This window comes from Miniopterus natalensis, chromosome 1 (assembly GCF_054644295.1).
Source record: "Miniopterus natalensis isolate mMinNat1 chromosome 1, mMinNat1.hap1, whole genome shotgun sequence".
Taxonomy (NCBI): Eukaryota; Metazoa; Chordata; class Mammalia; order Chiroptera; family Miniopteridae; genus Miniopterus; species Miniopterus natalensis.
Genome location: NC_142081.1, coordinates 145,038,179 through 145,062,102, shown reverse-complemented (window position 1 = coordinate 145,062,102; position 23,924 = coordinate 145,038,179). Strand labels below are relative to the sequence as shown.

The following is a 23,924-nucleotide window of genomic DNA, read 5'->3' as shown; positions in this document are numbered from 1 at the left end:
AAGGTAGAAACAATCACACAAATAATATACTAATATCCCAGCCCTAAAACAGCAGATACTTAACTTCCTAGTTAAACCAGAAGCCCTAACCAATTTGGCTCAGTGGTTCAAGCACTGGGCCGCCAACTGAAGGGTCTTGGGTTTGATTCCAGTCAAGGGCATGTACCTCGGTTGCAGGCTCCATCCCCAGCCCCAGTCAAGGGTCAGGAGCATGTGGGAGGCAACCAATCTATGTCTCTCTCTCACATTGATGTTTCTCTCTCTCTCTCTCCCTTCCACTCTCTCTGAAAAGCAATGAAAAAAAATATCCTCAGGTAAGGATAAAAAAAAAAAAAATTAAGATCTAGTTTTCTTTGAAAGCCATTCCAATATTTCCATACTTAAATTCCAAGTAAAACCCAAGCAGTTACGTTTGTATAATACAAATGTAGTCATAACTAGCGTTGACTGCGCATTCACCATGTGCCAAACTGCACTAGGATCTTTGTACGTAAGATCTCACTAAATTCTTCGAACAGCTCTATTACCTCCCCTACTCCCCTTTTCTTAAAGTGGAGGCATATGGAGAGTAACTCGCCTGAAGTCACATCATTGGAAAGTGGCAGGATCAAGGTTCAAACCTAGGTCCCTGTGACTCCAAGGCCGGTGTTTTAACATTACCCCACACTGCCTTGGGCTCTTTGGTGTGGAGGAGAAAAACTACAACTACATTTTAATTTATTGAACCACATCCCTCGTATTTTAAGAGGTTCTGTGTAAATGACAGCCCTGAAAATCTTACAGGCAAGGAAAGGAAACTGGCACTCATGTATCGAGTCTACAGCACAGGGGTCAAGCAGCTGTGCAGGAGCCAGGGGACAAGTGAACTGTGTGTCTGCCAAGGTTAGATATGCGTCTGTCTCAGACTTGAAATTTTATTTTTAATCCTCACCTGGGGATGTTTACTGATTTTAGAGAGAGAAAAGGAGAGAAACATTGATGTGGGAGCAAAACATCCATCCGTTGCCTCCTGTGTGTGCTCTGACCAGGAATTGAACCTGCAACCTCGGTATGTGCCCTGACTGGGAATCAAGCCCACAACCTTTTGGTGTACGGGATGACTCTCCAACTGAGTCAGGGCTCAGACTTGAAAATTTTAAAAGACATGAGAGCCAAGGAGATGGGAGGAGAGTCTTATTCTAAATTCTGCAGTGTTAAATAAGCATAATCAGCCCCATACAGGTCTGATACAATCTGTTAAAAATAAAATTAAAAAAACAATATCCTACCTTGGCCTGTTTGGCTCAGTGGATAGAGCACTGGCCCGTGGACTAAAGGGTCCCGGGTTCGATTCTGGCCAAGGGCACGTACCTTGGTTGCAGCCTCTGCCCCAAGTCAGGGTGCACGCAGGAGGCAACCAATCAATGTGTCTCCCTCCCATCGATGTTTCTCTCTCCCTCTCTCCTCCCCTTCCATGCTCTCTGAAAAAGCAATGAAAAAATGTCCTAGGGTGATGATTACAAAAACAAAACAAAACAGTATCCTTACTACCTTCCCTTCTTCACCTAACAAGCACAGAAATCCATGAGCACACACACACCCTATTAGTATTAGCCTAGTTAAACCTTCAATTTTTAATTCTGTTTATTCTCTTTCGGGGAGTTCATTCAGCAAACACTTGGCTTCACTCATACTCATGTTGCTGTGTTTTATTGCAAGCAGCAGTATGACTTCCTCCTGGGTGGCAGCTCTCAGACATCTCATGCAATATCAACAGTCACAAGGCAGCCACAGACTTTACTGCTCAACAGCTGAGATCTCGAGGATGAAACAATCAAGCCACAAACCCGTGGGCATATTTTACTAGCGATTGTGCCTGGATCAGCTGCACAAGCTTGTGATGTTTACGATATAAAGCGAATGTCTCTCCTTGCTCTACCTTTTCCAATTTTTCACAGTCAACTTTCATTCCAGAGTCTTACCAAGCGCCAGCCACTGTTAGATGCTGGGAACACTATGGTGAGCAAAATAAGCTTATCATGGAGCTGAAAAGGCAGAAACTAATCCAACAACGACACAAAGGAATGAGTGATTTACAAAGGGGCTCTGTGTAAGAACACAGATTGATGAATATTGTGGCAATTTTTAAACACAGCCGCAAAGTCTGATACTGCTCCCACTGAGAGGTGAGGTCTATGTCCCCTCCTTGTGAATCTGGGTGGGCTGGGACAGTTTCAACCATCAGGATACAGTGGGAATGATGCTATGTGACTTCCAGAGCTAGGTCATAAGAGCCATACTTCTTTTATTTACTCAAATACTCTCTCTTGGAGCTCTGAACTGCCCTGCAAGAAGTCTGACTAGCCTGAGGCTGCCCTGCTGTGAGCCTCATGAAGGAACCAGGGGTAGGAACTCTGGTCAATGGTCCCAGCTGAACTTGGTCTTTGAGTCAACCCAGACACATGTGTAGATGTTCCCAGAGGATTCCAGCCTCCAGCTGTTCAAATCTTCCCAACTGAGGCTCTGGACATCAAACAAGAGACACAAGCTGTCTTCAGTGCGTCTGAATCCAAGAGCATAATAGAGTGGGTGTTGTTGAACACCAGGAAGGCTTGGAGTGCTCCACTGCACAGCAGTAGACAACCAAAACAAAGGAGTGTATATAATGGAAGAGGCTGTCTTTCCCCAGGAACTCACTCAAGCACTTGTCCTGAAAGTAACTTTGGAACTGAAACCTGAAGGGTGAAAGACTTCCAGCAAATCGAAGGGGAGGGGATGGGGGAAAAAAGAAAGAAAAGTAGGTGTAGGCACAGGCCCTGAGGTCAGCGGCTGACACAGGAAGCAAGCCAGATGGCCAGGGCACACAGAGAGGAGCAGGAAGGCTAATGGGGGCAGGCCCCGCCGGACCACGCTCAGGCCTTTGGTCTGTTCCTTGAGGACAGTTGTAAGTTCCTGGAGGGTTGTTTTCTGGTTGGGGTTTTTTTTTTCTTTCAATTGAGGTAAAATTCACAGAACATATAAGTCATTGTTTTGGGTTGAATTATGTCCTTCAAAAACTCACATGGCCCTGGCCAGTGGTTAGAGTGTCGGCCTACACACCGAAGGGTCTCGGGTTCGATTCCCAGCCAAGGGTACATGCCTGGGTTCGATCCCCAGCCCTGGCTGCAGCGCATGCAGGAGGCAACCAATCGATACGTCTCTCTCACACTGATGTCCCTCTCCCCCCATCCCCCTCCCTCTCTCCCTTCCACTCTCTAAAACTTAATGGAAAAAATATCCTCAGATGAGGATTGAAAATAAAATTCATATGAAGTTAAAACCAGTACCTGAAAATGTGACCTTATTTGGAAAGAGGGTTGCTGCAGACATAATTAGTTAAAATGAAGTATTTAAGGTAAGCCCTAATAAATAAGACTGTCCTTAAGGGACCATCTGCACACAGACATGCACACAGGAAGAATGTCACGTGAAGATGAAGGCAGAGATCAGGGTGATGGATACACGAGCCAAAGGAGACCAAGGGTTGCCAGCAAGCCTCCAGGAGCTAGAGGCAGGGACAGACGCCCCCTCGCAGCCCTCAGAGGCAGCCAACCCGGCCGGCACCCTGCTCTCAGACCGTGGCCTCCAGAGCTATGAGACAAAAAAATGCCTGCTTTTTACATCAACTGGTTGTGGTACTTTGTTACAGCAGCCCTGGGGAAGTAACAGAGTCACCCTTTTAACCATTTTAAGTTGTACAATTCAGTGATTTTTAGTATCTTCAAAATATAGTGCAGTGATCACCACGATCTAACTCTAGAACATTTTCACATCCCAAAAGGAAACACTGTTCCCTTCTCCCCCAGCCCTGGCAACCATAAATCTGCTTTTAGTTGCTCTGGATGTGCCTGTTCTGGACATTTTATATACACAGAATCACACAATATAGGCCTTTTGTGTCTTTTTTCTTTCACTTTGCAGAATACTTTCAAGGTTTACCCATATATGCATCAGTACTTCATTCCTCTACAAAGCTGAATAATATTCCACTGTGTGTGTGTATCACAGTTTATGTATCCATTTATCAATTGGTAGACATTTAAGTTGATTCCACTTTTTCGCTATTATGAATAACATTGCTATTGAACATTCCTGTACACATTTTATATGAACACCCATTTTCATTTCTCCTGGGCATACCTTGGAGTGGAATTGCTGGGTCATATGGTAACTAACTTTTTTTAAAATATATTTTTATTGATTTTCAGAGAGAGAGGAAGGGGGAGAGAAAGAGAGAGACAGAGAGAGAAACACAGATGTACCCTGATCAGGAATTGAACTGGCAACCTTTTGGTACACAGGACGACACCCAACCAACTGAGCCAAACCAGTCAGGGCTCTACCTTTCCAAGGAACCACCAAAGTGTTTTCCACAGTGGCTGCATCATTTTCATTCCTAGCAGCAATGTCTGAGGTTTCCCTGGCAAGTTTCAAGCAAATAGAGTAAAAATAAGAATTATGGCCCAGCCGGGTGTGGCTCAGCAGTTGAGTGTTGACCTAGCTAGGATCCAGGCAATCAGGGTTCGATTCCCGGTCAGGGCACATGCCCAGGTTGCAGGCTTGATCCCCAGTCAGGGGCGTGCAAGAGGCAGCCAATCAATGACTCTCTCATCATTGAAGTTTCTAGCTCTCTCTCCCTCTCCTTTCCTCTCTCTGAAATCAATAAAAGATATATTTAAAAAAATTAAATTAAATTAAAAAATAATAAGAATTGTGCTTTGAAAAAAATAAGAATCAGCTTTTGTGAAAGAACATGAGTTAGTTTTGGACCAATGGGTTTGACCATGCCTTTTAAAACATTCAAGTGAAGATGTCAGGTAGAAGAGGCTTGAGAAGCAGTCGGTAGGCTCTGGAGTCAAAAATCAGAGACTCAGCAGCCATGGTCATGGACAAGATTCCACAAGAGAAAGTCCAGAGTATAGAAAAAGAGGCTTAGTCAGAACTTTGGGGACCTCCAAATGAACGGGAGAGTAGAAGAAAAGGACTGTACAAAGGAGCGTGGTCAATAGAATGCACAAAATTATAAAACTGGTGGAAATAAAAAAGAGGAAGGTGACAGAGCAAAGACAAAAGAGATTTACCCAACTGCAAAAAGAAACAGAAGATCTGAAAAAGGTCTAAATTCTGACACTTTAACAAAGAAGATATGTATCATTTTCTTTCTTTCTAAATCTTCCCCTTTTCCCTTTCCTTTTTTTTGGAAGTAGAGGGTGCTTGGTGGTGGAGAGGAATGGTTTTAGTTCCTTCTGTCTTATGTGTAAGATGTTGAACTACTTGACCTTTTAAAAATACTGGTGAAAAAACACTTGTCGGTTTGGACATCAAACCTATCTGACTTAAAATAGACCTCCCATAAGGAGGCTGCGTGGAAGAATCTGGTTATGTACTTAACAAGTTCCCATTGTTGCATCAAAGCGTCTGAAAGCTGGGGAAGACAGTTGGACACCACTTCAAAGTATCCCTGAGAAATCAACAGTGATTGAAGCAAGACAATAATCACCCCTCTACACACCCTCCCCGTGGACAAGTAGGTATTTAATTACAGAGGCAAATCAAAGACTAGAATCCTAAGAATAAACCTATAACATCCTTTGTCCCATCTCAAAATTATAGTTTAGATTATTGTGTTCCTTCAAAGCCATAGTTCTAGAGATTACAAAACTCTCTTTACATATCAATCAAGTGCGTAGCTAATCCTTTCAGGCCTACATTGCAAGGAATTGAATTTTAACTTTGTAATTATGCGAACAAAGGACTCTTGTGGTTAAATAAGCATTGCCTTTAGAGGCGCACAGGAGCTGGGCCCTCTCTGGATACAGATCCGTGCCCCTGCCCTTGGTTAGCCACAACAAAACCGGGAAATGTAAAATTGCGATACACTCAATTACTTTGAATAAAATGCACGAACAATCCCATACTGACTCTAAATCCAAATCCTTTGAAAAATTTAATATTATCTATTGACAGAAGAGGAGTCCTCCCAGAGTAAATTTGGAAATTAGATATTTAAGGGCAGTCTATGTTGGGCAGAATTCCAATTGACATTAGAACCTGAAAAGCTATATTCTTTTGCTTTATAGGGAAACTATGAAATTGGTTCCAGTTATACTACCAAAGTGAATCACATTGGAAAAAGTAATAAAATCACTATTAGCCACAGCCAGCCACACATGCTGGCATTTGTGCCTGGTATTTGCCATATATGTTATTTCAAAGATATTACCTGTGTTTTACAAAGGTCCTGAGGTGCAGAAGCTCCAAATCTTGCCTGTGGTGATACAGAATTGAAACACAAACCTTTAAACGTTAGTACAAAGTACAGATGTAACTGCTGCATACGGATCAGAAAATAAAGCCAAAAATGAAAGATTGTGATAGTCCAGAGAAAAAAATAATTACTTAATGCTTATTAAATAGGATTGTATTACTGAGAGTTCTATAAGAAGTTACTTAATTTTGTTTCTGTTGTTGTCAGAGAGGTATAAAAATTTTAGAGACGGGGAATAAGGTTGATGCTGTTTCAGATACAGGGAGTAATAAAACAGCAAATGTTATAAAACATCATTCCCCTCAATGCACTAGAAAAAGTTCTCTCGATGTCCCTGGGTCAGAGAATCAGTTTGATGATGGTACTTGGAGAGACTATAAGAGCAGTAACTAATGCTAATTAGAACTTAATGGTTAAAAGAAGAATAAAGTAAAATCTACATTAACGATCAAAAAAAGAAAAAAAAAAAGAACCTAATGGGATAGAACCACAAACATTAACTTACTCATTAATTCTCTCAACACATCCCTAAAGCGAGAATGAGCACCTTTTTTATAGAAGGGAAAAAAGTTACATAACTGGTAGCAACTGACTTCCAGAAAATATTAATCATAAATACGCAGGACAAACACTACCCTGAAGACTTTAAATCCCTCATATGTACGAGGCACAAATGAGCATATTTTTAGGCACAACCAATAACTACACTTATCCCAAAACAGCAATCACTGAACATTTGTATTCCAGAAGGCAAAATATGATTTGAAAGCACTGAAATATAATAAGAAGAAGAATAGGAGGGGGAGGCGGAGAAAAAGCTAATAATTGTTGAATGCTTACAATATGCCAGACCCCTTTCTAACTACCTATGGGAATTAACTCAATCCTCACAATGAGCTTGTGAGGTCGGTGCTATTACTTCCCTCCTACATGGAAACTGAGGCATATGAGTTGCACTGAGAGTTCATAGGAGGACTCAGAGCCAGTCTGGCCCCAAAGAACATGCTCTTGACCACGACATTACACGGTTAAACAAGGCACAACTTGTTTTCATGTTCACTCCAAGATTACCCATGCAAGATTGAACTTTGCCAAGGAGAAGAAACAAAAGTCCCTTAATGCTTTGCACTTAACCCTGTTTCCAGGGCTCCTCTGACACACGTCCCATGGACCTCTGGTGCAATAAAATGCCAAGCCAGATCTGGGCTACTCTGGCTCCAAAATAGTCATTTGGACCTAAATATTCATTTGTAACTAAAATACTCATTTATATCGTTAATGGCTTCACCCAGCCTACTCCCTGAATCCAATTTCCTCTAGAATACATTAATAGCTTCTTTGTGAATGAATACTATTAGAAGCATTTATTCAGTCCTCCTGAAATAACGTTTAGAGGCAGAAAAACTGGTCCGAGGATTTATTTTTTTTAAATCCTCACCCGAGGATATTTTTTCCATTGCTTTCCAGAGTGGAAGGGAGAGAGAAAGAAAAAGAGAGAAAGAGACATTGATGTGACAGAGACACATCGATTGGTTGCCTCCTGCACTTGCCCTGGCGGGATCGAGCCTGAAACCAAGGTACGTGCCCTTGACTGGGATTGAACCCAGGGCCCTACAGTCCTCAGGCCGACGCTCTAACCACTGAGCCCAACCAGCTAGGGCAAATACACATCTCTTAAAAAAGCCTTGCATAGTTAGATCATTTTGTACTAGATAAGTTGTTAAGAGGAAATTTATACTGCCATATATATATTTCTGAAATTCAGTAATATGTTTTTTAAAAAATAAAGCAATAAGAGTGGAAACACTTCATATTTAAGTATCTCTAAAGGATTTTCCATAAACCAATTATTTACTCATTCCATAATCACTTATGACTGTATTTATCAACCTGTGGCTCAAGGACCATCCACATGAGAATCACCTGGGGGTGGCTGTTAACAACACAGGTGAGACCTAATGAATTCTAGTTTCTAGTGAAGAAATCAGCATCACTCACAAACAGCCCATGTAAGTCTTAAATCAAGTTTGAGAACCACCGAGTCCCTTCTATATGCCAAACAGGACAGACAACTGTGCAAAATACTTATCAAATACTTGTTTTGTTCTTAAATGTATCCCACTTGGCACACAGAAGTCAAAAAGTATTTACCGAATGAATGAGTCAATGAATGAATATAAAGGTATTAATAGAGTGTTACAGGAATCTAGAGGGGAGAGCGACCACTTCCTCACGAAAGCAGCCCAGCTCTCCTCCCAGAAGGTAACACGAGCTCAGTTTTGAAGGAGGAACAGAGAACACCTTCTAAGGGAAGGGAGGATATTCTATGTAACAACTGGCCTGTGATCTTCAAAAATGTCAGTGTTGCCCAGCCGGGCATGGCTCAGCAGTTGAGCGTTGACCTAGGATCCAGGAGATCATGGTTCGATTCCTGGTCAGGGCACATGCCCAGGTTGCAGGCTCCATCCCCAGTTGGGGGCATGCAGGCGGTAGCCGATCAATGACTGTCTCATCACTGATGTTTCTACCTCTCTCTCCCTCCCTCCTCTCTCTGAAATCAAAGATTTATATATATTAAAAAAATTTTAATGTCAATATTGTGAAAGACAAGGAAGGAAAGAGGGACTCTTCCAGATTGAAGGGGCCTAGGAAGATGTGACAATGGGTGTGATGTGTGCTCCTGCATGGGACCCTTCTGCACTTTTGGGATAACTGAAGAAACTTGGAGTCTTTCAGTAAAGGTGTAGAGGAGCTTTTTAAAATATAGGGTGCCCCCCCCCCCAAAAAATGTGTACACACTTTAACGGCTGATAACTCACTTAATTTTCACTCTTTTTCAGGTTTAACTGATTTGAAATAATGGGTGAAGCCAGACTAAGCTTTGAACAAAGAAAATTTATCCTCACGTGCCACTGGAACTTTTTTTATGGGGATACATAAAAGAACCGGCAACAGTCGACGAATTGAGGGCACACAAATACCGAATGAAACGATTCTAGATGTTTGCGATTCCATTGCTTCGTGTTATCAGCAGTGCCTGGACCAAGAGAGTTGGTCATCAGTTTGAAAACAGGCATTGACAAAAAAAATTATGCATTTCTGTAGATTCTTTTAAATTTTGAAAATGAACTGTATGTTAATAAACATTGACTTTATAATCATTCAAAGTGTGTACATATTTTGGGGGGACACCCTGTAATCTTACAACTTTCCTATAAGTTTGAAATTGTTTCAAAAGAAGAAAATGGAGGGGCGGGGCTAGGAAAACAAAAGGAACTAGAATCATGAGAAATGTAATGCATTAAAAAATCTGTAAATGAATCTCCTAATGAATAATACAGGGAGAAAAAAAAAGACTGTTTCTTTCAAATATTTCCTCCTTACTCCCCCATTCCTCCAGGAACTTTGGGCCTATACCATCTTGGCTTGGAGTCAGCCCACATATGGCCATTTTTCTTTAAGTGGAACACAAATAAACCCCCTGGATTACAGTGGAAACACAGCAGGCGGCAGGACATCTTTCTGAATAAACTCTGGAATAAATGACATCTCTCTTCTCCCTACAGAGTAGAAGCTTGATCTCCATGAATCGTTGTAACTCAAAACACACTTTTTACATAAAAATAATGATGGGGTTGGAAATAGAAAAAGTAAATCTTTGGACTGGATTGCTGTTGTGAGCCAAAGAGAATGATTGAATATAAAACAAGGGGGGTGAGAGTCATAGCAATAGCACTGGGTTATAAAGAAACAGATTGACATAGATTTTCTTGAAACTGGAAGTTACAGGCAACATGCCTAGAATTTAGATACAAGTATTAAGGACTGAACACTCTTCCAAGCATCTACAGCTCCCCTGACAGTTCTCACCTCATTACAACAAACACCACAGCCATAAGAATCCAAGTACCCAAAGCGTGCCCAGCTAACGACCTCAACTCCAGTCGGACACAGTGTCTAACAGTGGCCCCCATTTTAAACACAGGAAGTACAAACACACAAAACAAATACATTGATCACTCACTGTGCCAAAGACTCATCAGAAGTCCTCTGATTTTCCACGATATGGAACAAGGCTAGTTTTAAAATACAGAAAAAAAAATTAACTTGCATACAAATTTTCAGGGATACAGCTACTACAGGCAAACCCAAGCAGGAGTCAATGCCACAGCAGGGGAGTCCACGAATAGATTCCAAGCTCATTCTAAATTCCCCACTCTCCGCTGTGTGGGGGGTCCACCACACTCTCTGGTATAGGTTTGTGTAAAATTTGAATTTTCTTCCAAAGCACTGAGCTGAGAAATTTCTCATTTAAAAAATACAGAGTTCCAACCTCTCCTGGAAAAATGATTAGATCTGGCAACAGAGGTGCATGTCCCCTGGTCAACCATCAGCGGGAGGAAATCAGCTCCCCCTACACAGGGCAGAAGCATGGGTGTCCTGACCACACTCCTGTTGCTCCAATCACATTCCTACCTCTGACTCTCAGTGACTTGGTTTTCTGTCTGGTTCCTCTGAGCACAGGAATCTGCAACCCCAGCTTTAAAAACCAACAAAACACCCAACTTGCTAGGATACCAAAACTAAGCTGTACCTTATACATTCTGCTGTAAAAAGACTTCAGAGAGAAAGCGTAAGTTAATTATGTATAAACTACATTCACGGTTTTTCCAAAGGCACGCTCACAAGCAACAATGGCAAGATGACAAAGTTTATTATTTTTAACTGAAACCACTTTGCTTGGAGAACAGAAATGCTCTGAAAGTCTCTTAGCTTATCAAAACATGAAGTTATTTGTTTTAGGAGCCCTCTAAATGAGTTCAACACTAACCATCATAGTTACGCATTTTTCACCGCAATTTTAAAAAGGAACACTATCATAAACACACACATACTGTAATGGAAACAATTAATTGTCCAAAGAATTAACTGTCATAAACAATTAACTGTCAAAAGAATGACTGGAAGCTTCTCTCTGAATACTTCCCAGTCTTCCAGTTGCATACTGTATTGTATATATTGGAATGTCTTCGGTCGCAGAGGGGTCATTGGTGGGCGCATGGCCGTGTCCATGGGCCAGGCATACCTCTCTGTGCCTCAATGTCCTCATCAGTACAGTGTGAGGAAGAACAGTGCAAACAGCTCATGTGGTCACTGGGAGGACCGGATGTTAATATACACAAGCAGCACTTAGAACAGTGCCCACCACATCGATTTAAAAAGAAGTAATCTCTATTGTCCAGCCTTGTATTACTTGATACACCTACATAAATTGTGGATAAGTGATTTTTTTTTGTAACATCTTCATCTCTGCCCTGCTTTGCAGAGTGAAGCAGTCTCAGGGTTTTCTATGAAAGCACATTCCATTATCATCAACTTTAGTTCTGCCACATCTCAGAAGTCATTAATAAAAGTAGTGATTTCTCAAATGGTTTATGGTCAACTACCCTAAGAAGTACTTAATAGAAAAGAATTAGCTCTAAGCCAGTACCAAAGAGATTCGGATTTATCAAATTATCAAGTTTAAAGAGTAAAATCCTCCCGTATAGTAAAAATGCAACATTTAAAAGCACTCAATGTAGGAAAAGACGAGTATTATTCCAAAAGGCAGAGAATGAATGAATGAACATCAAATTGGTGATATGCTGCTGACCACAAACTTGTGCTTTCTTTAAAACGAAAAAATCTGACACTGTTTATACTTAAGAGTGTCACTGCTGAACTGTCTTGTCATACTGATAGAGCCAGGTAATAGTGACCTAAAAAATACTCAAGTAGCCTTCCTAGACACCCGCTGTATGCACTGGCTGCATTTGGGCTTGATACGGGTGGGGTGGACCTGCACTCACCGAGTTTAAAAATCTAACTGGGTAGAGCTTCCGATGGCAGGTCTGGAGAAGGGGGGGCCGGTGCCAAGACTGGCCAAGAAGGTGGCAAGAAGCCCATGAGGCAGGCTGACGAGATGGATGAAATAAGGCATTCAAGCAGAAGCAAAAGGAAAAATGCCAGGCCTTGGGGAAGGGCCCCCTCGCCACAGGTGGAATTAAGACATTTGGTGGTGTGAGCAAGAGAGCATCCCTGAAAGGAGTCACTCACACACGTTTGTGTCTTTCCACAATGCCAGGTTTATTAAAGGAGATGGCCCCAATAAGCCAAGAGAGTCACACGAAGGTTACACAAGAGAGGGGGACCTTACACAATAGAAGCCAACAGAGCAAGAGTTTGGTGTGACGTCCTGGTCACAGGCCGTGTCTGCAGGTGGAGTGGAAGTCTGGCAGGGCTCTGAGAGTGACTCGTGGGACAGCCAGGCTCCAGTGCTGGGTGCTCTGAGTCCTTACATCCAACCCAGGGTGGAGGTCCCACTCATATCAGTGTTCAGGTGGCATCCTCACCCAAAGAGTCCAGACTTGTGGTTTGGGGTGTCCAGGACCCCTTCTAAAGGTGTTAATTACACCCCATTAACTCAGTCTTTTTTTTTTATTGTGCTTTACCTTATTGAGCTTTGCAAATATTGCTTGTGGGTTTTTATTGAATTTATTAGGGTGACATTGGCTAATAAAATTAAGTAAGTTTCAAGTATACAATTCTGTAATACATCATCTGTGTATTGTATTGTGTGTTTACCAACCAAAGTCAAGTCCCCTTCCAGCACCATCTACTCCCCCTTTACCCTGCTCTACCTCCCCCCACCTCCCTTTCCCTCTAGTAATCACAATGCTGTTGTCTGTGTCTATGATGTATTTTTGCTTAATGCCTTCACCTTTTTCACTTAGCCCCCAACCTGGCTCCCCTGACAGCTGTCAGTCTATCTTCTGTATCTATGAACCTGTTTCTATTTTGTTTATTTTGTTCATCAGATTCCAAATATAAGACAAAACCATATGGTATTTGTTTTTCTCTGACTGGCTTATTTCACTTAGCATAATACTCTCCAGGTCCGTCCATGATGTCACAAAAGGTAAAGTTTCCTTCTTTTTCACAGCCGAGTAGTATTCCAATGTGTCAATGTGCCACAGCTTTTTTTATCCACTCATCTAATTATGGGCACTTGGGCTGCTTCCAAGTCTTGGCTATTGTAAATAACACTGCAATGAATATAGGGGTGCATATATTCTTTCAAATTCGTGTTTTGGGTTTCTTCAAATACATTCCCAGAAGTGGATTTGCTGGGTCACAAGGCCGTTCCATTTTTAATTTTTTGAGGAAACTCCATACTGCTTTCCACAGTGGCTGCACCAGTCTGCATTCCCACCAGCAGTGTAAGAGGGTTCCATTTTCTACACATCCTCCCCAACACTTGTTTTTTCGTTTGTTTGTTTTTGTTAACCCTCACCCAATTATATTTTTCCCATTGATTTTTTTTTTTAAATATATCTTTATTGATTTCAGAGAGAGAAAAGGAGAGGGAGAGAGAGATAGAAACATCAATGATGAGAAAGTCATTGATCGAGCCCACAACCCGGGCATGTGCCCTGACCAGGAATCGAACCCCAATCGCCTGGATCCCAGGTCAACGCTCAACCGCTGAGCCACGCCCAACCAGGCTTCACTGATTTTTTTAGAGAGTGGAAGGGGTGCAGGGGGAGAAAGAGAAACATCAATGTGATTGGTTGCCTCCCCCACACACCCAAACCTGGCTGGGGCTCAAACCTGCAGCCCAGGTACATGCCCTTGACTGGGAATTGAACCCATGACCCTTTGGGGCTTGGGCCAATGCTCTAACCACTGAGCAATATCAGTCAGGGCTCACCAACACTTGTTTGTTGATTTATTGAAGATAGCCATTGTGAGAGGTGATCTCTCATTGTGATTTTAATTTGTATTTCTCTGATGATTAGCGGCATTGTGCATATTTTCTTAGGTCTATTGGCCATTTGTATGTCCTCTGTGGAGAAGTGTCAGTCTGTTCAGATCCGCTGTCCATTTTTTAATTGGATTGTTTGTATGGATGCTGAGTTTTAGAAGTACTTTATAAATTTTGGGTATTTACCCATTAAATGTATCACTGGTGAAAGACAAGCCCATCAATGGCTTTTCATTTTGTTGGCTTCCTTTGCTGTGCAAAAAATTTTAGTTTGATGTAGTCGCATTTGTTTGTTTTCTTGTTTCCTTTGCCCAAGGAGATATATCAGAAAAAATATTGCTAAGAGAAATGTCCAAGATTTACTGCCTGTTTTCTTCCAAGATTTTTATGGTTTCGAGTCTTACATTTAAGTCTTTAATCCACCTTCAGTTTATTGTTGTGAATGATGTAAGAAGGTGATCTAGTTTTGTTTTTTTTGGGTTTTTTTGCATGAATCTGTCCAGTTTTCCCAACACCATTTACTGAATAGGCTGTCTTTACCCCATTATATGTTCTTGCCTCTTTTGTCAAATTTTTTTCCTTCCCCTCCCCTCATCAAATATTAATTGATCATAAAGGCATGGATTTCTGGGCTCTCTATTCTGCACCATTGATCTATGTGTCTGTTTTTATGCCAATATCATGCTGTTTTGATTACTATGGCCTTGTAGTATAGTTTGATATCAGGCAGCATGATTCCTCCAACTTTGTTCTTCTTTTTCAAGACTGCTGTGGCTACTCAGTCTTTTGTGGTTCCATATAAAATTTGGAATATTCTAGTTTTGTGAAATACACCATTGGTTGTTGTTTTTTTAATATGTCTTGATTGATTTTAGAGAGAGGAAGGGAGAGAGATAGAAACATCAATGATGAGGGTCATTGATTGGCTGCTTCCTGCACGTCCCCTGCTGGGGGTTAAGCCCACAACTGGGGCATGTGCCCTGACCAGGAATCGAACCACCATCTCCTGGATTATAGGTCGATGCTCAATTGCTGAGCCACAACAGCTGGGCTGCCATTGGCATCTTGATAGGAACTGCACTGAATCTATAGGGTGCTCTGGGTAGTATGGACATTTTAATAATGTTAATTCTTCCTATCCATGAACATGGTATGCGCTGGCACTTATTGTATCTTCAATTTCTTTCTTCAGTGTCTTATAATTTTCTGAGTACTGGTCTTTTACATCCGTGGTTAAATTTATTCCTAGGTACTTTTTTGATGTAATTGTAAATGGGATTGTTTTCTTAGTTTCCCTTTCTGATAGTTCATTGTTGGTGTATAAAAATGCAACCAATTTCTGGATATTTTGTATCCTGCTACTTTATTGAATTCATTTATAAGTTCTGGTAGTTTTTTGTTGGACTCTTTAGGGTTCTCTATATCCAGTATCATGTCATCTGCCCCTTTAACTCAGTCCTGACATAGCACTTGACATACCTGTCTTGGCTAACAATGACTGCATATTGGATTGTCAAAGATGTCCAAAAAGTCCACTCTGCTCCTGCTCTATACATCTGGTAAAAAATGAGCTGTTCTTTGTGCCTGGGGCAATGGTGATCCTTAATTCCATTCCTGTTTCAACATCTGGATTCCCTGCCATAGCATCTGTTTCCACCTATAGCTACAATGAAGTGTTATCTTGGAGCCTATTGTACATTGAAAAATAAACTTTTGTTTAAAAATAATAATAATAATCATGCAGTGGCTCATCTCCTTAGTTCTTCTCACTCAGCCAATTCAACCTTAGCTGTGAGGTCAGAATAAACCCAGCCCAGGATCCTGCCAAAGTGTGTTCTTCAGTCTTGTTCTATCCTGAATTCTGTACTGCCTGAGATTAAACAAACTCATTTGAGAGAGAGAAAAATCTAGTCGGATAACAAAACTAACAGAGAAACTAAGTGGTAACCTCTGAGTATCAATTATACAAGTTCAAAGAAAGTCACACCCCAGGGTAGGCTGCAAGTGCCCTCAAAGTAAATGGGAACAGGACAAAAACAACCAAGGACTCAGAAAAACAGCACTGAAGCCATCACAGTCTGCTAGGCTGCATATAGCAGATGTGCAACATCCAGCTCAATTCTGCATCCCAGTAGGTTGGGTGGGGGTCCTTTGCTGCTGAGAAATACCACAGGTATTGTTCTACTCAGCAAATCCCTGACCCTCCTCAAACACACAGCAACCCACCTGCTTGGAAGCATGCCCTGGTCATCCCATCCTCAGGCTTATGCACTGCATCCCATTTATATGCATATTAATATGCATGTCTTTCCTCCACAGCACTGAGAGCTCTTGAAGTCCATGGGTGATCTGAAGAAATCATCTGGTACTGTGGTCCCAGGCCTGCATGCTCAGTAAACGTCCCTGAATTGAATGAGTCACAGGGAGGATCCCAAAGTGAAGGAAAAGGTACCATAATTACAGTTCGGGAACTGAGGCTGTGCACATGACTTAGAAAAGGTGAAACCCTCAGAATCCCACACCAAGCTTCCCTGTGCATCAGTGTTCCTAGAAGGAAGGAGAGCTTCGGTCCTCAAGGAATTTAGAGTCCACTTAGAATACAAAAAGTGTTCTGAGAAAGCAATTTAAGTGTTCTACTGAGACAATCATTTATTACTGGAAATGTAAAGACATCCTCCCTTTAAAGTGGGGTGTAGTGGTTTTCTCAGGCTAAGGACTTCAGGATGGCGTTCCACTGGTGCTCAGCACAAACAGCGAACAAGAGTTCACTGGGTCACCCCAAGGAAGGGAATTAACCTACTCAAAGTCTCTAGTGCTCCTCGCTTGATCACTGGCTGAGAAACTGTCATCTAGAAGGCTTAGCGTTAAAAGGCATTATCACGGTTTTGCTGGAATATTTCTGGTAGGCACAAAACACCAGATGCCAGGAATTTTTTAAAAAATTAATCCCATAATTCTGATGACCTCATCTCACCTTTCTTTTCAGCCAACCCAAATTTGGCCTGTTATAGGTATTTAACTATTAATTAGAGAAACCTTGCAAATGCTTCGCTGAAGCATTCGACTGGCAAACTCCAAAAGCAAGCAGAGAGCAGCCCTCACATACAACCTTCAAACTGAAAGATGGCAGAAAAGCGAGGAAGACTGTATTAAATTTCACAGAGCCGATCACTGGACTCTCATTAGGTCCACTTCAGCATCTCAGAAGCGTGTGGCCTTCACATGCATTTTCCGTCCCTGACTCTGGGTGAGTGTGCCTATATCTACACAATGGACACACCTGCACTCAGGCAAACACAGCACAAGGTCTGGTTTTTTTGATGCTTGTTTTGTTTTCTAGCATCTCTCAGGCCTGCCCCACCCTGCAAGACCAACAAGAAGGAATCCACCACTTCAAGGCTCGGCCCAAGGGCTGTTGCACAGAAGCCAGGCCTGAGAGGGGCTTTCTGCTGTTGTTAGTTTTGAGACCTCAGGCTATGGAATCTGATAAAAATTATCTTCAGACTGGTGTCACAAAAAGCCCTTTTCCCCTGGAGGAACCCAGCAATATGAAAGTGTCTTGCCAAGCATGTTCTTGCTCCATTTTTCAGAGCCTTCCCTGAGGCAGGTGCTTGTGGGCTACAAGTCAGAGAGGAGGAAACTGAGTCTCCAGGGGCCTGGCCCAGCACAGGCCTTAGAAGCCAGGGCCTCATGCTGCCTTTTAGTTTTTCTTAACTCAACAAGATCACCTGACACTGTACACATCACCTTCTTTGAATCTACGGATGGGCAGGGAAACTGAAGCACAGATGATGCATATGCTCACACAAGACCCCCTTCCCCCCAAAACAACCACACTGCCAACTGGAACTGGCTCACCCTAGAATGAGAACAGCAAAGGCCATGTTTGCTGGTCAAACAAAGTGTAACAGTATCCTCAACCCCTTCCAATCAAAAGTGTGTCAGCCTCTGCCTGGAAGGAGTACCTACCCACTGCCACCCAGTGTGTATTTTCCATTTCTACAACAATTTTGATGCGTCCCACTTTCATATTCTAAAATCCCAGGTGCACAGGGAATGTTCTTACCTCTTCAAAATGTTAAAAACATGCACATCTGTATGCTGTCAGAGTTTCAACATAAATTATTTTCAGCAAGAATGAGAATTTAGCAACAGCTCCTTGCCACCCCAACCCTGCACTGGGCTCCCTTCTCTAGAAGCCTGACAATGGAACCCTTTACCTTACTGATTTAACATCCTCAGGACCCTTTAAATAAGATCACTATATACACCATCATTTAAAATGAATGCTTTTCCAAGTGAAAGGGAGACACTATTCATCATTACGTGGGGGCTACAGGCACCAACCAAAATTGTCACAGAAAACCAAGACCTATTGAGCACTTTAAAGGTCCTACCCTGGGTGCTAATGTGACCATCAATGTTGCATTAAAAAAACAGCCCCAGCCTCTTGAGGCCGAATAATTAGTGTAAAATACAGACAAATAATCACCCAAATAAGTAATAATGATCTAGCCTAATTATGATGGACACTCAGGAGGAATAGTCTTGGGTGGTATGAAGAATATTCCACAGCTTAACCTATTTTGGGGGGAATCCCACGTACTCTTGGGAATAGCATGTGTAAAGGCTCTGAAGTAGAAAGGATTCAAGAAGAAAAGAAAGGCAAGAGGGCTGGAGTGGGAGAAGAGGAAGGGGAGGAAGGGGTAAGGACATAGGTGGGCACTGGAAAACACGACAGGAGGATTTCAGGCTACACCAAGGATGTGATGGGACGGAGGTGGGACAGGAGAACCCAGGCACAGGGGGAAGAGTGGACCACAGGGAGGAAAGCAAGAGGCAGAGAAAACAACAGGACAGTGTAGTCCAGAGGATGGAGGCCCAGATCAGGGCAATGTTTGTACAGATGGACTAATGAGGGCAGGCATGAAAAAGATTAAAAGGTGACATCCAAAGACCCCAGTGATGGGGTGAGAAGGTGGTCAAGATCCTGGCTCAGCCAGAAAAAAAGGGGCCTGAACATAAGACAGCAAAGCTCGTTGCCTTATAATCTTGTTCACACAGCCTCAAAAAAATCCCTCGCGTAATGTTAAAATTAAATGCAAATGCTATAACTACCCAACCACAGTTTTCCCTTTCACAAATCAATGAGTCTTTCAACAATCTGAACAAGACCGATTCACCTAAACAACTCAATATTCTCAGTGTTCCCGGTGACCTCTTTAGTAATGTCACCCAATAATACAGTTGAAGAAGTAATTCGATTTCTGAGTGACACAGGAAGTTTGCCTTTCATTTTTAGAGATGGTATTCAAATCTCAAATCCTTTCTAGGATTGAAACTCTGTAAAATCACATGAGGTCCCCATTTATTTTTTCAGTGCAATAAAAAATTTTGTTTTTAAACAGAATTAAAAATGATTGGGCCCGGCCAGGCGTGGCTCAGCGGTTGAGCATCGACCTAGGATCCAGGTGATCGGGGTTCAATTCCTGGTCAGGGCACATGCCTGGGTTGTGGGCTCAATCCCCGGTGGGGGGCATGCAGGAGGCAGCCAATCAATGACTCTCTCATTGATGTTTCTAGCTCTCTATCCCTCTCCTTTCCTCTCTCTGAAATCAATAAAGATATATTTAAAAAAAAAAAAAAAAAAGATTGGTAGTCTCCCTTTGAGACAATCTGATAAATGGAAAGGAATCTTCTAAGTTACAATGACTATATTACCCTGTACTACTTATTCCAAAGATTGGATTTTCATGAAATATATCACAAATAGAAAACAGAACAGAATCCAGCCTCTTCAATATGTCAAGCTAAGAATTCCCAAACTCTTTGTAGCCACTTAAATCCTAAATTCACCTGCAAAATTTCCACCTGTAAAATGTGAAGTGTTATGTGAAACTGACTTCAGAATGGCGAATAAAAGTTTGTATGTTAATACTCAGCCTTTATTTCCTAAAATTACTTGCAGAAGTATGAATTAAAATAACTCTCCATATAAAAATGATCTCTATTATCTGTGCATTCAAACTAGTTAACACTTGACATATATAAAAGTAAAGTAACTGTATTAAGAAACTGAAAAGATTTAGTTGGCACTGTCTTCATTTTGATAAAAAATATATATACTGGTTTCAAGAGTTTATGGCAATTACAGACGATTACTTACAAGTGAGAGTTAATTATTTTGAACATGAATGGTCAAGCTTATTCATCTATTAACATAAGCAAACAAATTCAAGGGTACAATAACAGAGGTCAGGCAACTCCATGTCTTTTGGGCTCCTTGGGCCCAATGAAGAGTGGGCCCTGGACTGAGGTGTCTTGGCCCAGTTTGCAAGGTCCCCAAACACCTGAACAGTCCTTGTCAGACTGAGAAACCCTCTCCCTTGGCAGGGAGCTCCCAGCCTGCACCACCGTGACCACCACCAGGTTCCTCTTCAAGGGGTGAAAGTCCCAGGTGGTACTTATCACACTAACAGCAGGCCTGAACCCATTCGACTGAAAAGGATCACCCATTTTATATGGCGCTTATTTAACCCTTTGGATGACCGCCTAACACACACAAAGTGCCACACTGCATACCTCCAGGGAGCATTATGCTCATCCCAGGGAGTTCTGCGGTTCACAGCCTCCGTAGCAATATGGGATGGTCGCTCCTGGGAAAAGAGGTCACTCCCTCAGATAGCTCCCCATGAAAACCCACTTTCTGACCAATTTTTACTTAAGCCACGAATCGCTAGATTCCAGAAGTCACCATGGATCTAAATTGATGGCTGCAGGCAGTTAATAATTTTCACATATTATTAAACAAATGAACAATATTACTTAAAATTTGGTTCTGACTAAACCCCAGTAAGATTCATGCCAGAAACTAATGAGAGTGTGGTCACAACATCTTATTTCATCTCTTTGAGCTCTGAGAGTCCTCTCTCCACCTAGAATCTTAATGTCAACCTTAATTACCACAGAAACATTATTCTTTTGACAGGGGAAGGAACAAATCCCTATTGCAGGTAACAGGTAAATACACTTTCACAGATATATTATAAAGAAAAAAAACCAAAATGCTGTTCTGCACAAATGTTTTTCTTTGGCTTTCATCAGTGCCACGGCTGTTAATTATGAATGCTTCTCTAAATTGCCTAAACCAGCTTGGAGGTGATCTCAGTGTCATTTTCCAATAGGTTGGTTAACTGATTGCTTGAAAACAAATTCATTCTGCAAATATCAAAAAGCAAACAAATTCTCTTCCCTAGTCCAATTTCAGCAGAGCCAAGTTGCTTCTGAAGCGAGCTCTTCCCGCCCCGTCTTAGCTCTGGCCCTATGCCTTGGCCTGCACTTCCCCACCTCTGGCTGTTCTTTCAGGGCCAGACGTCTGGCAGCCTCCGCATCTTGTCCCGTCTGCCTGCTGGGGCTGCCTAGGCTCCTAACCTGTGCTGTCCTCCCACTGCCACCAATAATCCCGAAGGCTGTTGTTCTGCACTCTCCAAATCAACCACTCACATGTGTCAGTTTTACACCTTACCTCTAACTCAGCATCCACAATTCCCGGCAAAGATGCCTTGGTTTCCTGGAGACGTGCTGGCCAGTGCCACAAAGACAAAGTGCCGGAGAAGCCCTCGCCAGGTCTTAGAAACGTGAGAAGCTCCGAGGAACCACCCACCATCACCTTCTTAACCCCGCCAGTTGCAGGTTAGGCCCAGGTAATTATGATGTTCTAAACAGGACACATCTGAACACATTTAACTGGCTGTGCATTCAACTTTTACACAGTACACCTGCGTCTGGCCTTGCTTTGCTTTCACCTTACCTATAAGGTAATAAATTAGCCTGTTAACTACAGGCATAGCTCGATTTATTGTGCTTTGCTTTTCTGCACATCACAGCTGTAGCATGTTTTGAAATTGAAGGCAAGGCGCTCCACCAACAAAAAATTACGACTCACTTTATTGCGAGGCTCGCTTTATTGTGGTGGTCTGGAACGGAACCCGTAATATCACTGAGGTATGTCTGCATTCATAGAAGCTGGCAGAAGACACAAGACTCCTGGGTCAGAGACAAAGGACTTTATTATTCACAGCATAGCAGGCAACGCAGGCATCATGTCTGTGTCAGTTCTCCTGGCCCCCAAATTCTAATGGGAGTGGTGTTAAGGGGCCCAGATGGAAGCTGCACGTGCTGTGTTATGTTCACATCACCGCTGAGGAACCTGTGCTTAGGGAACCTGCTGGTTTATACTAAGCAGTGAGATTGCTCTTTGTTCCCAAGAGAGACATCACCTCATCCTTCAAGGTTGCTCGCTGCAAACATAACCCTAAGAAATCGCCCAGTAAAGAGCATTCTTGGCAAACCCAGCAAGACATAAAAAAACACAAGAGACCTGTGGAGGAGCGTCTCCCAACAACCTGTGTATATTACTAAATTGAGACGACCACCGTTATGGGGTTCATAGTCCCAGCAACTGCTCCACATGAATTTCCACTACGGTCTTCATGTCACGAATTGTAAAAGCAGCAGCATGTGCCCCTCGGTGGAAAGGTACTTTGAAACACCCATAATTTAATTGTTCAGTCCATTAGTACAGTCTGGGATCCCCCAAGCATATCTCCCCTCAATGCAGCTGCCCAACAGAGCCTTTGCATCTCCTCCTTTGTTTCACCCCTCCACCTCTGAAACTTATCTTTGTTTAGAAATGTACCTAAAATTTTTAAAAACTAATAAACTACCAGTGGACAGGATAGAAGCTGATCTCAATCTGGGCAAAACTTTACTTCCAGAAATCATTGTCAGGTGTGTCTGATAAGGGCTTGTAGGTCTTGGGGTCCCATCCATGACCCTGGCTATCCTGTGCCTGCGCATGATGGTGACCTTATGTAATGATGATTCAGCAGAATGCAACTGTGCATGCGGCATTAGCACGCTGCTTGCTAGAGTCTATATAACCAGAACTGTACACAATAAAGGGGGAATCGGTCTCTCGATGTTGGCCCCACGGGCCTTCTTTACACTGGAGGTCTCACCTCTGAAACACCCCTTGCAGCCTCCCTCCCCCGACATTCATCCATCCACTTAAAGGAAGAGAAACCACTTATGATAGGTCAGAAAATGAAAAATAATGAGGCAAAGATCCACTTGGCAAATGCTCACACTCTGAAAGGCACTAACTTCGGAGAAAGCAGCTTTCTTTTATTATAATGTCAATGGCTTCTCACACTTACAGTTTTTACTTCCCATATACTGAAAAACAATTTAAAATGCCTGATTGCTTAAAGCTCAGTAGCCCACAAACACCATTTGTAACAAAAACTTGTAAGCATGTAAATGCAAATTCAATTAGAAAATCTGTAATTATCACAGAATAAATTACATATTAATAAATTAAACATCATAAACATACCTACTTGTGCACAACAAATTTTTGCAGAGGCCCAAACGGATGTTAATTTTGTTCCTAAGTGAAGAAAATTACTTTAGATTCATCTAACTTATTTCTATAATTACTGGATATCTACTATATTTTACATATTTTTCAAGCGATATTTATATTGTTTTTATTGGAACTGTAATTTTCTACATATACTGCCATTAAAAAAAAACAAAACAAAAGCCAGAAACGATCCTCTAGGCAAGACATGACATATGCTGGCACTTGTGATACGGAAACAGAGGGCTGGTCAGGTCCTGCCAGTGGTGGGCATGGTGGACAGCTGCAGCTAAACATGAGAGAAAGTTAAGGTCCAAAAGAGAGGGGAATAGAGCAGCTGCCCTGGCTAGAAAATTCTCAGACAGATCCAGTTGCCATGGGAAAGCATGGAGATACAATCTCTTCCAGTG

General features: G+C 42.1%; 1 protein-coding gene across 5 annotated transcripts in view; it reads right to left on the bottom strand.

Annotated features, from left to right (window-relative positions):
• The window catches only part of TSPAN5 (tetraspanin 5), a 160,052-nt gene that overhangs the window by 118,897 nt on the left and 17,231 nt on the right, over positions 1-23,924 (bottom strand). Inside the window, exon 2 of one of the 5 annotated variants that reach the window (XM_087826502.1) lies at positions 10,311-10,362. The exons of the other annotated variants lie outside the window; for them this stretch is intronic. The gene's annotated coding sequence lies outside the window, so the exon portion shown is untranslated. The remainder of the gene's footprint in view (positions 1-10,310; positions 10,363-23,924) is intronic. 5 annotated transcript variants of the gene reach the window in all.